The sequence below is a fragment of the Haliotis cracherodii genome, unplaced genomic scaffold (genome assembly GCF_022045235.1).
Source record: "Haliotis cracherodii isolate W230 unplaced genomic scaffold, xgHalCrac1.p SCAF_17, whole genome shotgun sequence".
Taxonomy (NCBI): Eukaryota; Metazoa; Mollusca; class Gastropoda; order Lepetellida; family Haliotidae; genus Haliotis; species Haliotis cracherodii.
In genome coordinates, this window is record NW_027266272.1 from 27,086,227 (window position 1) to 27,105,229 (window position 19,003).

Consider the following 19,003-nt stretch of genomic DNA (forward strand, 5'->3'; position numbering starts at 1 on the left):
TGTTTTGGTTGAAAATGTAAAAGCGCGAGCGTGGGAAATGCCCGAGGGCTTTATCCGCAAAGGTAGTTTTACAGTTTCAACCAAAAACGAGGAGTGTTTTATTCAACTTATGAATGCACGAAATACCAGACAAATTAAGAAAACATCGGGATATCTTATAGTGAAGCAATACAGTGTGTCGCGGTGTAATGGAATTCGATGAAAGCGTGCAAGAGAAAGACCACGTTCAGCACGACACAACAAAAGTCACGACATATAACATTGAACACTTTTCAACAGTGGGTAACAAATCTTAAAACTATATGTGAGCTTGCAGGTTCGATTCACGTCATGCAGGTTTCATTTGATTTTTTCTTATGAATTTTAACCAATCAAAAATCGACATTATTGCATACCAAAAAATCCTTTACAGGAGGATCTTGTGCCTGTATGCGCCGCCCCAGAATATCCCAAACATGTTTAAAGGGGTTCAGATCTTGGCTCATTGCTGGCCAGTGTAGAGTCGTTATTGCATTGGCCCTCATGTAATCTACGACTGCAGGCGAACGATGAGGCCTGGCATTGTCATCAATGTACTGAGGTCGAGGAGCAAGAGGGTGGTTGTCAAAATGAGGAACGACGACTGGCCTCAAAACGTCCCGGATGTACTGAGCCCCTGTTAAGTTGCTCCTTATGGAGACCAAATCCAACCTGCAATTATGAGTGATACACCCCCAAACCATTACCGAACCCACGCCGTATGCAACAGTCGGTTTGATGTTCCTGGGGCCGTGTTCCCGGGAGTGCCCCCAAACTCTCGTCCATCTGCGACGTGGAGCAGAAAGCGACTTTCGTCGGACCAATGGATCCGTCTGCAAGTATTCAGATTCCAGTTCTGTCACGCAATACACCATGCTGAAGGAGCAGCTTTATGGTGATCTCTCAACAAGGGATGCTTTATGACTCGTCTAGCCCCCGGTCCTGCTGCTTTCAGTGGTTCCTGGCGGTTCTGGCGCTGAAACGACGATTGGGCAACCACATCTGTGTCAGAAGAGTACTTGTTAAAAGGGTTCTCGGACGAAGAAGGTCCCTGTCTTTGCGATGTGTCGTCACAGGTCTTTAGGATCTGGGACGGTCCTGTACATCACCAGTCTGTTTCTCTCTAAACGGCTTACGAAAATGTGATGATACCCCAAATTCCGACCAATGGCATTACAAGACATTCATGCTGATTATTTGCCATCTTGTGACGTTTGATTATCGCCTTCGTGCCATGGTAACACAATGTCATGGAATAACTGTTTAAAACCGAGCTTAAGAAAGCAATTTTAACGTTTGGATATACTGCTTTTAGAGATACTCGAGAGTAGCATGCTGCACGGGCAAACCATGCATGGCACGTGAGGTTTCGTCACGCATGACTGATTACATTATCTCGAGAAAACATAATTCTTCCCGTAATTATATCTTTCCAATCTCATTAAAATCAGATCTTAGTTCTCGCTGACGCTAAACAAAGATCTGAGGACATCCCATTACGGGTAACGTCAGACCGACCTTGCGCGAACTTTGACTAACCAATTGAATGACCAATCAGAAGGCAGTTTTCTCGTGCTTTACGGCACTAATTTCAAATTGGCGTCTACGCTTCGCAACATATTTTGACAAATTCTCGATTACAAATTTGAAACCTAAGCAAAAGAACATTCTGGAATGACTAATAGATGATCTAGATTGTATGGATTCAGTCGTCAAACCCGTAACTATCGTTCGGAATACCCCGTGTTAAAGTTTTCGAGGTTGTATGATTAGAAATCACATTCCGACTGTCACTTTAATGATCTGGTAAGCGACGCTCTGATTGGTCGGATGAAAGGTCGTCCTGACGTGACCCTAATGGGTTTAGCGGTAGCGAGAACTAAGGTCTGATTTTAATGAGATTGATATCTTTCATGACTGTTACAAATATTGGGACCAAACAATAAAGAAATAAATATGGGTGGGCTTAACTTTTTACTTTGTGTATATCTTTCTATACACGTTTCGGGCCAAGTTTTGACTTCACATTTTTCGGCTGATTTTAAGGTTGTACCAATACAACATCATAGTTTATCCAGGGTAATATATATCCATTCTATTGTGAACAATGCCCTGGACCTTCACCGCCATAGCTCCGATCGGAAGTTGCAGAGATTTTCTCTCGCTCCTGATCCTTGCTCAAAGCTTACATAGATTTGCGACAATCGTAGCTCTAGGATCGCTTTAGGGAACGGGGTCCAGGAGACTTTGATAATATTTACCGTTGGGCCATAAAATTCGGCCTCAAAACAAAGCTACGTATGTATAGATGGTGTTGATTCGGTCCAGGGTATCTCTCATAACAGATTATAATACCCTTGATAATGGAGGATGCGATACTGTGCGTAGAATCATTATATTTGTGCGTCCGACGTCCTTGCATATAAGTTCTCTATTTATGAAGCTCTGTTTTTTGTTAATTTTGTTTGTTGATTTACGCCGCACCCAGCACGTACTGTTCCAGCTTTATGACGGAGTCATGTAAACAGTCGGATCGGACCACCCATCAATCTACAAAGAGCATCTGTTGCTGGGCACCTGTACTAACCCGAAATTTCCACAGTAGCATTTCGCCGTCATATAGCTGGAATATTGCTAAGTGCGGCCTTAAACAACAGAAAAACACAGTAGCTTTAATTACACTTGAGACGCGATTACGTGGATTACGTGTATTTCTGGCATCCTTGGTGCAGCTAAATGATCACTGCTCGGACTTCAGTTTCGTGCTTAGACGTTACATGTGTGTGCTACTTTTAGCTTGTTTGTTTGTTTGTTTAACGCGGCACTCAGCAATATTCCAGCTATATGGCGGCGGTCTGTAAATAATAGAGTCTGGACCAGACAATCCAGTGATTCACACCATGAGCATCGATCCACGCAATAAGGTATCGATTACATGCATCAACCAAGTCAGCGAACCGGACCACCCGATCCCGTTAGTCGCCTCCTACGACAAGCATAGTCGCCTTTTACAGCAAGCATGGGTGTCATGGTATCCAAATTGCGTGGATCTATGCTCATTATATTAATCACTGGATTGTCTGGTCCAGACTCGATTATTTACAGAACGCTGTCATATAGCTGGTATATTGCTGAGTGCGGCGTTAAACAATAAAGCATAAACAATATGTTTGATATACTGACGATAGATTCATTTTAGCGATGTCCGGATTAACAGGGCGCCTTTGTATGTATGCAAGGGCACATACGTAAAGCATGTTTTAACACAACAGAAGAATCAAAACCACATTGCCTTGCTGACGTCGACGGTTTGAAACGACGGTTCAACTGAAGTGAGTGTATGTGGTTGTACGCTGCTGTTAGCTGTATTCAAGCTATATCAAAGTAGACACAATTTATGGATAACAACTTCTTTAATGCTGTAAAGGCGACATTTCAAAGACGTTGACAACGGTATAAGGATTGAAACCGAAACGTCGCTTTTACGATATTAAAGACGTTGTTATTCATATATTGTGTCTAAGTGAGTGAGTGAGTTGGGTTTAACGCCGCTTCCAGTTATACCGAGGCGTGTCAGCTTAATGTGGGGAGAAAAGCCAGAAGTGATGCAGGTCTCAGACGTTTACCACTTCGCTGAAACCAACGAACACGAGTATGGTGCTGACAAACCTAGAAACATAATCGGGGCGAACCAGGATTCGAACCCACAATCATAGGTTTCGGGCGTGCCCAGGGGACGCACGAATCGCGGCGCCTTAGACGACTGGGCAACCCGTGCCCCCTTGTGTTTAAGTAATGCCTATGAAACAATTATCTCAGTGTTTTCGGCGCTACGATCGAACGCTTTAACAAATTTAAAACGCCACTTATTTACAGCAACATAGTTGCATATGAGATCGGTCGTCTTATCCTTAAATATTCACTGATCGTTAAAACAAATCGTTAAAACACAATTATGTGGTTAATAATTCCACAGAGAAAATGTCTCAGTTTCTCATAGGGCACTACCTTCTACGTGTAGATCTGGACTTGTAATTAACACTAGACCGGGAACACAGTTCCTTTTTAAAAAAAAGCTTTCTCCTTTGGGAACATTACGCCGCACTCAGCACTATTCCAGCTATATGACGGCGGTCTGTAAATAATCGAGTCTGAACCAGACAATCCAGTGATTGATATAATGAGCATCGATCCACGCAATTGGGATCGGTGACATGCTTCAACCAAGTCAGCGAGCCTGACCACCCGATTCCGTTAGTCGCCTTGTTACGACAAGCATTATTAAATGATGACGTGCTGAAAATTGCCTTACTTTTTTCCCCACACATCCAAAAATACTAACTGATACCCAAATGAGTGATGTTATAGCTGTGAGTCACATATCATTGCTTATACATTATCAAACATCATCGCAAATGCCTCATCAAACAAACTACAATTATATAAAAAAAATCCTCTTTGAGATTTCAGTAACAAATCACTTCAAATAAGCCAACAATAATAAAATAAACCTTACCCGCTCCATTGAATAGAGGGCTGAACACACAAAGCAAGTAGGAAGATCGACAACACAACTGTTGCAGCCATGTTGGAGGGGTGTGCACACACCTGTATTGACGCGCGGTGTTATAAGCATTCTAGAAGGCAGTAAAATACAACAGTAATGTGTCACTTCGCCCTGCCTTCAAACATTTCAGTCATGAAATTAATAAGATTGACTCACTCTCGTAGTATTGATTGCATCCATTAAAATGGAAAAGAGTAATCAGTCTCGATCAAAGGCAGATGCCATTGAGGGTAAAAGGCAAAACAGGGGTAAAAACATATATGTTTGGAATACTGAAAATCACCGATGACAAAAGGTGCTCGCGACAAGGGTTAGTCTGACGCAGTACTCCTGCCATATCATGGCGGCCTGTGAACAAACCAGACAATCAAGACTTAGTAGTGGACCAGACAATCCAGTGACACGATAGGGCATTGTCAGATTTTGATAAAACTACCTCTCATGTGTACCAGTGCAGAGATTCTGCTGCAAACATTAACATTTCACTGTGGTATACAGTGAAGCTATAATTTGTTGTTCGCCCAACCGACCGTGTTTGGAAAGTGAATACATATACAAACGGTGTTACTCCGTATCCATGATCCATCAATTCAAAACTGTGCGATACCAGTGATTTCATTAAAATGAACCGTCTGAAAAAACGAGGTTTCACTGTTCAAACAAAACCCAGTGAATGGGTATAACTCCAGTCGTTCAGTTACACCCATATAACACAACGTTGACAGGGAATGCATCTTGAAAGTTTGTTCCAGATTGCTACTCGGGGAAAAAACTAGTATTTAGTTCAAAATTGACTTTTATACAGGTATGTAGTACGGCATCTTGGTAGTTTACCTTAAACAGAACAAATTGTTAGCCAAGGCGCTATTGCTCACCAAGTACACAAATTGCCCGCAATGTTGTATTGATAAGGCTATACATATATAGTTCCTGTACATCTTTATGATTTTTGTGGTTTTGTTTTGATTTGTATAATGCCATTTTTCGTTGCGAGAAATTATTGATACATATAGTATGTGCCACATTAACCATTACTTGTATATGTTTTTCCTGAACAGAGATGGGGAAGCTCTTGGTAGTTTACCTTAAACAGAACAAATTGTTAGCCAAGGCGCTATTGCTCACCAAGTACACAAATTGCCCGCAATGTTGTATTGATAAGGCTATACATATATAGTTCCTGTACATCTTTATGATTTTTGTGGTTTTGTTTTGATTTGTATAATGCCATTTTTCGTTGCGAGAAATTATTGATACATATAGTATGTGCCACATTAACCATTACTTGTATATGTTTTTCCTGAACAGAGATGGGGAAGCAATCACCTGACTTCAAAAAAATAAAATTAACAACTGACATTTCATGTGGGTGGAGTAATGAATTGTTTTTATTCAAACTTCAATATCTGTCGGCACCTGTTTTCCAATAAAAGAGTTAGAATTCGAACACGGTTAAACTCAGATTCAGGAGATAATATTATGTGAGTGAGTGAGTATGGTTTTACGCCGCCTTAAGCAATAGTCCAGCAATATCACGGCGGGGGACACTAGAAATGGGCTTCCCACATTGTACCCATGTTGGGAATCGAACCCGGGTCCTCTGCGTGACGAGCGAACGCTTAAACCGCTAGGCTACCCGACCGCCCCAGGAGATAATATAGAAACGGAAACTTGATTACATAAAAAATCAAGGAAAATAAATAGGGAAGGTCCTGGATATATTCATAATGTTTAAATACCAGATGATGGAACATTTATCTTTAGTTTAACTGTCTTCCTTGCATTTCAGGTTATCAATTATACATTTTAAAATATTTCACTAAGCCCATACAACCATGGAGGTTGGGTAGCCCTTGCGCTCTTTAGAAGCTTAGAATGTTTAAACGAGAATTAATGATGATTCGTTCTTAAGTGTCACGCACCCGTGAAGCATCGGGTTAAAATAAGTCTTCAGCAACACGTTCTAGCCGGAAGATTACATCACATCAACATAGGGCTTTGGTACACTGTTAAGTATGGAAAACTTGTGGTTGTATCCATCGTTCTGCACTTCTGGTATAATTCTGCGATCAGATTTCACCGATGAACAATGGCTGCTGGGTCCGATCCCCAAAGCGTTGGTTACTAAGTGCTTTACATCAAAATGACAGTGCCAGTGATAGAGAAAATAAAATGGCATTTGTCAACTGCAAATATTGTCTTTTTAAAATTGATATTTGCAGATCACTAACCTCTCTGTAATCGTTGTTTGGAGTAGAGAACGCACAGATCTCAGTAACATGTACATATTTCTGAAATTATTTCGAAGGAAAAGGTACCCTAATCATTTCATGTTTTTAAAGCTGATAACATGTGAAATTGTTGCGAGAGTTTTAGCGAATCAGTTAAGTGCCTAGTCTCCAGAAAAGATTAGGGTTTAGTTAAGGATGAAGAAGCAGACAGAGTCTACAATGTATTTTGAAACGGATTGTCTCCTAATTCAGAATTTATCATGTATGTAGTCCATATTAAGTTAACAATGACCCTATATAAAACAAAATAAATCAGTTTTACAAAAGGCGTGATTTTCGATGCTTACACCTATACAGAACAACATTCAAGAGCAGATTTCATTTTACTGGGGCTGGTCAACGCTTTACATACCTTACTGACGACACAACCGAAATTTACCCGACATTTTAAATAACTCATTCAAAAACAAACCACGAAGAGTCTTGCCATTCACTGTCCAATTCAGTAACACGTTTCGTCAATCAGGGCATTTCAATCATTCGCTTTGAAATCAAGACCAATGTTACTCAGTGGGACGCTTTAACGCCTTTTAATAAATGAAAAATGATTGTTCAAATACAAAAAAAAGGTGATTTACACAGACAAACGCCCATAAAAATTCAAATGTTTGTGTGGCCTATTTGATAAACAAATTAATGTCTCCCATTTTATATCCTTCTTAACTTAAGGTGTATTCAAAGTATCACTATATGTTTGTACACATCGCACTTGAAATGAGCCACACGTTTTGTCCATAAGGATATTGGTTTATGTAACTTATCAACACACAATGCTCAAAGACAATCCCCTGGCAAATACTGACATTTCTTATTTGCTGTTACGGTCCTTAGTCATATGTTCATATCCCTAACTGGTCATGTTTTCCCTGTCACGTTAGTTAATCAGGAAGAGGACAAGAAACCTCTGATGCTAAGCATCAAAACGGCTGCAAACTCTTTGTTCTTCAAATTATATTTACAATATAATATTTTCTTCAAAATATTTCATCGACACAAGCAAGTTTAAAACAAACTGAACAATATTGGTTTCAATTCATTTCCTGCTTTACATCTAAGGCTCAGTCACACATTCAGGATGTTTACTGCCGTCCTTAATAGGACCTTTCCCGAATAACATTTGTCCAAAATCTGATCAAGATCTTGTGATTCGTGGCGGGAAATTCACAAACAATCAGATATTGTTCAGGAAGCGTCCCGATTCTCACGTTCTCAATCCGAATCTGATCCGATCTGTATCTTCCGCATGGTAAAAAACGACCGAATTTGATCCGACAGCGACCCGATTCTCCCGAATGCGATCCGACAGAGATCAGACAGTGACCGGACAGTGAATCAACAAAGACGGTTCGGATTCGGCAAGATCTGGAAGCAATCTGGACTCAATCGACAAGAAACGGCAATGAACAATAATTTATTCATGCCCGTTTATCACGACAGCGTCCCGATCCACAGGACACCGTCCGGACAACACAGGACATTGTTACGATTTTGATCCGATACAGCAGAATCTGTCACGACATAGTCACGATTGTAATCCGACCAGACAAAATCGTCTGAGTTTCCCGAATGTTACGGGACGCGCCATACTGTGTTTGGCCGACCTCTCTGGACCTACATCCCGCGAGGTAAAAATAGTGATATGAAAATTAAAAGAATTGACTTTCACTTTGTGAACGCTCTGACTGTGAAGGTCCACACTCCAATGACCCAGTCTTGGTCAGTGTCATCGTATATGGTGTGGAGTCTCCGGTTTGGGCTGTTTGTTGAATAGAACAAGGACGCACGAACAGGGCACAATGTAGTGATTAAAGCATTACCACCTCACACAAATCTGTTAAAATCAGATATATGTTATTGGATTTGAAACCTCTATTTGAACAGTTGCGAGTTATTGTATATACTCTGTATTATTTCGTCATGGTAGAATATTTCTTTTTTGTGTTGCTTGTTGAATTATCCACAAATAATATACAATGTAAACATCTGCATGGAGGTCTACAATAATGCTACTGAAGCGCATATATGATAAATGGGACTAATTGACTAATATTCAATTCTTAAACACTGCCTGTTACAGGTATTCCAATCTTTATATTATACTATGTACATATGAAGTCCAGGCGAAGATGACATGAGGAATTAAAAATAAAAACAATATATAGTTCATTGATAGATCAGTTGGTTAAACTGTTTAATGCCCTAAATAGAGGTCACTTCCCACAGAGTTTAGTCAATGACCATGACTGTGGGGGAAAAACAAAACAATCTAGATATGTATAAAAAATGAAGTGTAGCCAGTTCCAGACAGCTATCTTTCAACGAGTTCTTACATGAGAAGTGTGATAAGACTGACCCTAACAACTACAGGAGTTTTGCACTAAGCAGCTGCTTGGGTAAACTATACTGAACCAAATTAAAAACTTCACAATCCTAAAATTTTAACATTTTGACCAGTTATCATTGTGGGCCCTTATTGTGTATTTAAACAGTAATGGCCACGTATTGTCTTCAGATAACACCCGTTTTTGTGCAGGTGAATCGATCAAAATCATGTGCACAGCACTAAAGTGGCAAAAGTGTTTTTTCACGTGCAACTGGTTACGTGGCCATAATAACGCACGTGTTTTCAGCCATACTTGTTAGCAGTCATCAGCAAAAAAAGAAAAACACAAGAAAACAAAAGTCTTTACGGCCATTTGTCATGCCACGCCTTTCAAATGTGCAACGTGAACGTGCCATCGGCATGTTGCAGACGGGAACGTCCGTAGCTGAAGTCGCAAGGACGATGGGTTGTAGTCGACGGACTGTTTATGATTTACAGACGTGTCTACAGCAAACGGGTACCACCGCTGATCGCCCTCGGCCAGGTCTACCACGTGTGACGTCACATGCAGAGGATCGTCACCGTAACCGATTTTTGACGGCTACATCAACTAGAAATTAACTTTTTAGGGGTAGACTGAGTGCGCAAACTGTTCGAAACCGTCTGAGAACTGCTCACCTTCAAGCAAGGCGGCCATACTGCGGGCCGATTCTGACTCAATTACACAGACGTCAACGTCAATTGTGGGCACAGCGACACTTACGATGGACTCGGAGGAATTGGAATCAAGTCGACTTCAGTGATGAATCCCGATTTAATCTTCGATTTGCTGATGGTAGGGCGAGGGTGTGGAGGCGCCGTCATGAACGTTACGCCCAGTGTTGTGTACAGGAATTTGACAGATTTCGAGGCGGAAGTATCATGGTGTGGGGTGCTTTCTGTGGCAATGCACGTTCCAGGCTTCTTGTCATCCGTGGCAACCCCAACGCTGCTGCTTACCGCGACCAGGTACTGGTACCAGAACTTCTGCCTTTTATGGCAGCACATGGACCCGGTTTGATCTTCCAACACGACAATGCCAAACCCCACACAGCAATTTTGACAAGGAATTTCCTTCAGAATCCGGGAGTCAACGTCATGGACTGGCCGTCAAGGTCTCCCGACCTCAATCCCATCGAACACGTCTGGGATGCTCTTGGCAGAAGTCTGCGCACTCTCCAGAACCAACCCAAGACAAAACAAATGTTGATGATACAAAAATATGGATAGGTACGGATAGATATAATTACTGAGGAATTACATTTGAAACTTAAAAATGGTAAACTAGGACCTACCGCAAGCTTCATTCTCCATTACCCAAGATACACCTACAGCTCTTACTTGCAAATTATTCCAAACATTAACCGAGCCAGTAATCCTATATGATAGTGAAATCTGGGATATATAATCAATCCTTCTGATTCATTCATTCTCGAGAAACTGCAGGTCAAATTTTGTAAATCCTTGACTTACAAAGCATGTTTACCGCCACCTGGGAGTCGACAGATATTTTTCAAATCTTTTCATATTCACACACACATACAATAACAGCAGACGTGGTGAATACGCAACACTGCTCATAAACTGACATGGATGGTTGCTCCCTGTTGCGTCGGCATGTCGCTGACAGTTCTCAAGGTTTCTTTTCAATGTTTCGGAGAGCAACCCCCATCTCCAATACAATAAACCTCTCCTGCTTTTAGATTGCCCATCCTACTACATCAGAGACTGTGCTCTACGTGTTCAAGCAAAGGGTTGTGTGGGTCAAGCAATGTTGTTTGTTTATAGTATTAACCTGATACATTCTGTGGCTAGTTCCATACTGAGAGGAATTTCTGGAGGGTGGGGGTGGAGGGTGTCATACAATTAACTGGATAACACTTTTACTGCTTCTGTGAGAGCCGAAGAGTTAGGCTCTTTTCTTGCATACTATATACAAAGTTTAGGGGTTTGAACATGTGAATTGTGTCACAGACAAGAAATCAACACAAGTGATTAAAATATTAATGCAATAATTCTATAAATAAAACTAAATATATGGAAAATAAGAAGTTTAATTTCTCATTGTTGTAATGTGTTCAATAATAGTTTTTGTTTGATTGTTTGTTGTTAAACGCCGCATGTAGCATTATTCCAGCTATATGACGGTGGTTTGTAAATAACAGAGTCTGGACAACACAATCCAGTTATTGACATCAAGAGCATCGACCTACGCACTTGGGATAAGATGCTATGCCACAAACCAAGTCAGTGAGCCTAACCACCCATTCCTGTTAGTCGCCTCTTACAAGCATGGTATCTTCATGGGTACATTTTGAATAATGAACAATGAAATTCTGTATATGTTCAGAATACTTGTGTATAAGTGGATGGATAGTATATCGGTACACGACAATTATATGCGTTCGACTGCAGATGGTTCAATGATGAGCTTTTTTACAAGTCCATATTTCAATACATGTATTTTATATTCATATGAACTCCACAAAAGCTCCACAACAAAAACTGTACCAGCATCACATATACCAATAAACCATTTTTCAACCCAACCTGTCGTAAAAGGCGACTAACGGGATCGGGTGGTCAGGCTCGCTGACTTGGTTGATACATGTCATCGATCCCAATTGCGTGGATCGATGCTCATGACGTCAATCACTGGATTGTCTGGTCCAGACTCGATTATTTTACAGACCTCCGTCATGTAGCTGGAATATTGCTGAGTGCGGCGTTAAACAACAAACAAACAAATAATAGTAAATGAGCAGGTTTACAAATATATACTTCCGACATTTTTGGCATTATATTAAGTAGTGACAGTGGTGACTGTATCTGATGGGTGCAAACAGGTGTCGAGTCGATCTGTAAAGAGTACGACGAATACGCAGACTCAGTCCCTGAACCATACTATTTTCCCTTCTGCGCAGCCCTTACTGTAATGCTATAGCCCCAAAATGAAACACCCCACTTGGGCTCCTTTTATCAAAAGAATATGTAGTCAGAGACTACGCTTTAGTCTCACCGTGAAGTACAACTATCCAAAATACCCCATGCAAGTCTAAATGTTTTCAGATTTCTTCAGACAGAGTGTCCAGGGGTGTAAATGCGTTATTCTTTTTGCGTGCGCAAATACTTATATACTGATTAATTAGCGTTGTAATACAAGGCAAATATATGTCCATATATATATATATACATACATCAGTTTGATCTTGTGATCTTTATTTGTACTTTTGGCTCTTTTTCTACAGGAGATAAAGGGGTATAGACTAGTGGTTACCTAACACCAGAAAGCCAGGTCCAAATACAGGTCATAATTTCATGGTTCGTCTTGTATGTGGAAAACCAATACCAATACAAAATTCTACATTATAACGTTTTCCAATGATTCTCAACTTTTACACAATGTTCTGAGTCAAATTATGAATCATTGTACATCAAAATGTGCTGAAATGTATAACAGTCCTTTCATATATGCATATGGTATGAGTGAGCTCTGTTAATAGTTCAATGAATTTAGCAGGATCTTTTATTCAGAAATGATCAAATCATCAAATTAATGATATTAAGTAAGTATAGCTGTTGTATACATTTAAATATGTTTGTGATTAACCCAATCTTGTTAAAATATATATTAACAGATTTTTTTGTAATTATTTCAAATTAAAATGATAGCACAGAAGGAAAGCATATCACTTGTATTACACGTATCTTGTTAACCCAATAGTTATGAAATAAGAGCAGCATGTACATAAATAGGTTTGGTGCGTGTCTTATTACACATTACTTTCAGAAAGTGTGCATATTCTGGGCTCTGTAACTGGCAAAAAATGTGATACGACGGTCCATACAAGTAAATACGATTTATCATACAAAACTGGCTCCCAATAGGAGATATCGCTTGGGTGAGATATAGAGGTTATCACGCGAGTGTGGTAAATATCCTGCATTAGGAATAAACATTGTATTTAGCGAGCCTTGGCGAGCTAAATACATAGTGTTTATTCCTAATACAGGATATTTACCATCCCTAAACACACAAGCGTGATAACCTCTTTATCATATAATGTCATTCTTCAATTCTGTGCTTGAAAATCGCTTCCCCTCACTCACAAACATTACCTAAAACATTGCGAGTTTTCCTGGAATGCGCGCATTAATATTTATTACGTCACAGGGTAGGTGATGTGTCAGTCGGACAGTGACAGTAGCCAATATAGTTCAAACTGAAATCTGTTTCTTATACAGTGGCGAAGCAACATATACGCAAAACAACAATTGTTTTTACTTGCCTTTCGCGACAAACAATAGGTCTGTCCGCTAGAGTAACTGCCCTTTGTCAAAGGGAAGCTACTCTAACCCTAGTCTATGAGACATCACGGCCAGTGATTGTTCACAGTCGGCCTGGTCTGTCATAACGTTAAGAAGTATACACAGCGCCAAAACGAAACAAGGTAACAATTCATACATATTTCGCCTAAACCCAACTATTTTTATTTGTGGAAAAGGTTTCAAGCCGCAGAGGCCTACAAGCACAGATATGGCTACTGATCCCGCTTGGCTAGGCCTAGTGCCCTCGCAAAATTGTTTCGAAATTTATATCTCCAAAGTTGCCCAAACTTATAAAATGCCTTAGTTACGTCGCAGTTCGACACTGACTTTCAGTATATAAGACTGTTTTTTTTAATAATTGTATCAATTATACCTGTAGTTTATCCGGATTCACGATGGTTAATTCTGACTCGATCGACAATGACAAGTGCGACGCCATGTTTGTTTATAAACACTGAAAGTAGTCCCTACTTGACCTTTGATATTTGCATCTCTATCCGCATATGACCCCAACGGATATCGTTTTTATCCGTTGGCTTTATCCTGCCGAGAAACCTACCCATTATATGATAACAAGCAATATCTGCATTGTAGATATCGCTGCAATGAAATTGCATTGTGATGTCATTGTTACCATGATGTCACAATCAAATGACATCACTAATGGTTCTGCTACTGAAGCTGTAAGCAGTACTTAATACTTCAGACACTGCTTATTACTGCCTACAAACTGAAAAGTTGGAAGAAGGATGTTGTGTGATAAGTAAAATCTTAACCCTCCGAGTTTTTCCACTTTATCAACGGGTGTTGATCAATTTGATATCAAAAGACACGAGGTGAGATTCTCTATTTACTCAAGAAATAGTGTAGATGACTTTAGGTTAGTGGAAAATGTATGTAATTATCAGAACTTCGGCAAGGATCGTGTGCTCAGGCGGTCGTTTGGTCGGATTTAAAGGCTTCGGGGGCCTGGGTGGGGCTTAGAGAATAGAATCCGACCGCGGCAATGTCGGACAAATCCATTTTATGAACAAGGTTGAATTTGGTCTTTTCCGCATATCTTTTCCACAATTTTCACATCGATTATTTGTACCTTTTCTCCCAATACCGATGGTCATATCGCTCCCACTTTCGGATGCGATTGTTCGGGCATTGCGCTTATCTACGATGAACTCACTAGACACTTCCCTCTAAAAAAACGTTGTCAAATTTACGACGTCATCAAGTTGCGAGCGCATGTTCGAATCTCCAGAAATGACGTCGTGATAGACTTATGTCTTATCGTGAAATAAATCTCGCTTCGTTCGTCTTTGTTCTTTGCGATTTATCATCAAATATAGGTCAATATCACATTGCTTTATCAAGACGTATCCATGTCCAACCAATAGCATACACAAATATCGTTGTCTTCGACGTACAATAGAGTCATGATATATGATTATCCTTTGGTGTGCACTATTTCTGGTAGATAAATATGGTATATTCTTACCTGTAATCATAGGGACTATACATTTTATTATCACTTCATCAAGTCTCTGTTACAATTGCAAAATAATGCAAATTTAATGATACAACTGAACTTAAATTTGCGTATACTGTAATACCCTTAGGTTGCTGAGTGCGACATTAAACAACAACAAAAGTATAATATCCGTAAGGATTAAGAATTATGTTAATTAGAATAATTATTAATTTCATGATTTATAGTATTCATTAAGAACATTTCATGTGGGACCAATAGAGAGAATGATTAGCATATACTTGCTAATTTTTTATGATATTTATGCTAGCTCAATCGAAAATTTGATTTATGTTTACGTTATCCTCTAATTTTTGCTGTTTTGTGTTAACACCGCACGCAGAAATGTTCCAGCTACATATGACGGCGATCTGTACATAATCGAGTCTGGACCCGACAATCCAGTGACTGATGTCATGAGCATCAATCCATGCAATTGGGATACGATAACATGCATCAACCAAGTCAGCGAGCCTGACAAACCGATCTCATTAGTCACCTGTCACGACAAGCATAGTCACCTCTCACGACAAGCATGGGATACTAAAGACCAATTCTAACCCGGGTCTTCACGTGTATCAAACTATGTGCCAAAGTTGGTAATCGAACCCGGAACTTCGGCGTGACGAGCGAACGCTTTTACCACTATGCTATCCCATCGCCCCGCATGTCTCAAAGTAATATTTTGCAAATTGCATAGCTATTGCACCTTTTGTCAAGTAATTTGATGAAGATATTTCAATGATTTTGTAACAATTATATTTACTATTTGTATATGCCTAGCTGGAATAAATGGGTCCCCACTTCAACTTGTATGCATTAACAAGTAATGCATTACCAAACTCGCATTGTGGAACAAAGTCTCGCGAAACAACGATACTTCAGCGAGTTTTTACAACCCTAGCACACTTTCCCAAGCGGCATTAAACCATATGATTGATCCAACACATTACAATATGGGCGCGTATTAGTTGAGATGAAACGGTGTTACACTGTTTGACGTCGCTTTCAAAATTATTAAACTTATATGTAGCTACGTGCACTCTGTGTTTGTTTGTACTAATAACTAATACTAGTGCTAGCCCACGGGGATACCAAGCCGCAGACATCTTTGACGTCTTTTGGTATGACACACCGGGGATAGAACCACCGACCTTCTCACCCAAGGCAAGCACTCTGTCCACTTGACCACGGAGGCGTTTGTGAACATGCAACATGTCATACGGCCACAAACAGTGTTTACTTTATTTACTTGCACTTACCTTAATGATGTTTTCAATGTCCCTCAATAATCACAGCAGGTAAAGAACTGAAAAACGTTTTGTCGTTGAAACCTTCAAAATTTCCAAAAACAACGTTCATCCTGGCGCGCATAGACAGTCATGACATCAATAATAGGTGTCTAAGATGACGTTCATCTTGATTCAAAATTAATTTCCTCCAACTTGTTTGAATCAATTTGTCATTAAACCTGTAGTTGTTAAATATTCGGGGCGTCTGCTCCTATTCATTTAGTCTAGTATTAACGCGCATCAAATACACGTGCAACGGAAGTGAGCCCCGATTGGTGTAACAAGTAAATATAACATCACGTGACAAGTCTGGCGAACACCTGCATGAAATATACAACGTTTTAGCCTGATGTGACATGTTGTTTAGAGAGCTTCGTTTGGAAAGTGACGTCTCACATAAATGTCACTATGCTAGAAGATTTAAATCCCTTGTCATTCGAACCTCAATCTGAGAGCTAATTGAACGTTAAGTTTAGTACTGTCTGCTGCATGTCTATGACATTAATCGTAATATCTGGGGATATTATACAGTGGATACTCTAGGGTAGATTCCCAAATGACTTTCCATAATGTTTTAATTCAGCAATTATCATTGTCTATGTTGCTGTTTTTAATCGAATAGTTGTTGTAGAAACTAGTCTCTGTATTTATTGGTCATGTTTTATTATTTTGCTGATTTTCTTCAGTATGTTTAAATAATGTTATATATTTCATATAATGCAGTAACTAACAATTATCCATTGGATTTACTTCACATCTATAAAGTAAGTATCTTCATCGATGTATCTACAACAATTGTATTTCTCATTTCAGACTGGACCCCTGAAGACCCGGATAGGAAATTGGCCTTGGGGAACCCATGCTTGCCGTAAAAGGCAACTATGCTTGTCGTAAGAGGCGACTGACGGGATCGGGTGGTCAGACTCACTGACTAGGTTGATGCATGTTATCGTATCCCAATTGCGTAGGTCGATGCTCATGATGTCAATCACTGGATTGTCTCGTCCATCCTCTATATTTTACCGACCGCCTCCATATAGATGGATTATTGTTGAGTGCGGCGTAAAACAACAATCAAACGAACGTATAATAATTTCAGGCTGCATTAGATATTTAAGGCCCCAGTACAATATAGATACATGTATTATATATACAAAGTGCTGGTACAGTAACAAGAGGTACACAGTGACGATAAAATACAAAATAGAATTATGATAATGAAGATCGTAAAGATAGGGCATCTTTAACGTATTTATAAAACATTACACATTTATAACATTTATAACATAATGACAGGGTTTCAATGTTAGCAGTTTGTAGAAAAGTTCTGAGAGAATATAAAAAAAATTAAGTTAGTGTTGGGCAAAAATTTATGTCTCAAACGTTTTATGCTGGGCACACCAACAACATGTAACACATCTTCTATAATATTTTTACAAAAAGGACAAAAATCTGAGGTTTACAGCAACATCCTGCACCTACCTACATTTTTTCATAATTCGTAATTCTCCAATTCTTAATAGTGTTAAATATCTTCTTTGCTCTCTTTGGTATACAAGAAGCAAACCTGACCACACGATCCCGTCAGTCGCCTCTTACAACAAGCCGGGCGTTCGGGTGGCCTAGTGGTTTAAGCGTTTGCTTGTCACGCCGAAGACCTGGGTTCGATTCCCGACATGGAAGCAATGTGTGAAGCCCATTTCTGGTGTCCCCCGCCGTGATATTGCTGGAATATTGCTAAAAGCGGCGTAAAACCATACTCACTCACTCACTATATTATCTCCTTAATCTGAGTTTAACCGTGTTCGAATTCTAACTCTTTTATTGGAAAACAGGTGCCGACATATATTGAAGTTCGAATCAAAACAATTCATTACTCTACCCACATGAAATGTCAGGTTTTTTTAAGTTAGGTGATTGCTGCACCATCTCTGTTCAGGAAAAACATATACGAGTAATGGTTAATGTGGCACGTACGATATGTATCAATAACTTCTCGCAACGAAAGGTGGCATATATACAAATCAAAACAAAACCACAAAAATCCTAAAGATTACAGGAACTATATATCTATAGACTTATCAATACAACATTGCGGGCAATTTGTGTACTTGGTGAGCAATAGCACCTTGGCTGACAATTTGATCTGTTGAAGGTAAACTACCAAGATGCCGTACTACATACCTGTATAAAATTCAATTTTGAACTAAATACAAGTATTTTCCCGAGTAGCAATCTGGAACAAACTTTCAAGATGCCTTCCCTGTCAACGACAGGCATGGGTTGCTGAAGACCTATCATACCACGGATCTTCACGGGTCTGGTTCAACTAGCAAACCATATGCGTAGTTTTCATGTATTCCATATTTGACTCTACTAATTAAAGTTAAGTATCCTGTGGGTTATAAGCTTAAATGGTAACAAAGATTAAGCTTTACTTTCTATATTATTCATTTGAATTAATCTTTTTCCAAGTGATAAAGATGTGTTTCGTTACGCCTTAGGATCCGGGTTCGACATTCCTCACAAGGGTACAATGTGTGAAACCCAATTAACGTGTCTCCCAGTGTGTTCTGGCGGAAGTAGGCCTATTGGTTGAAGCGCAGTTAAACTCACTTGGTAGAG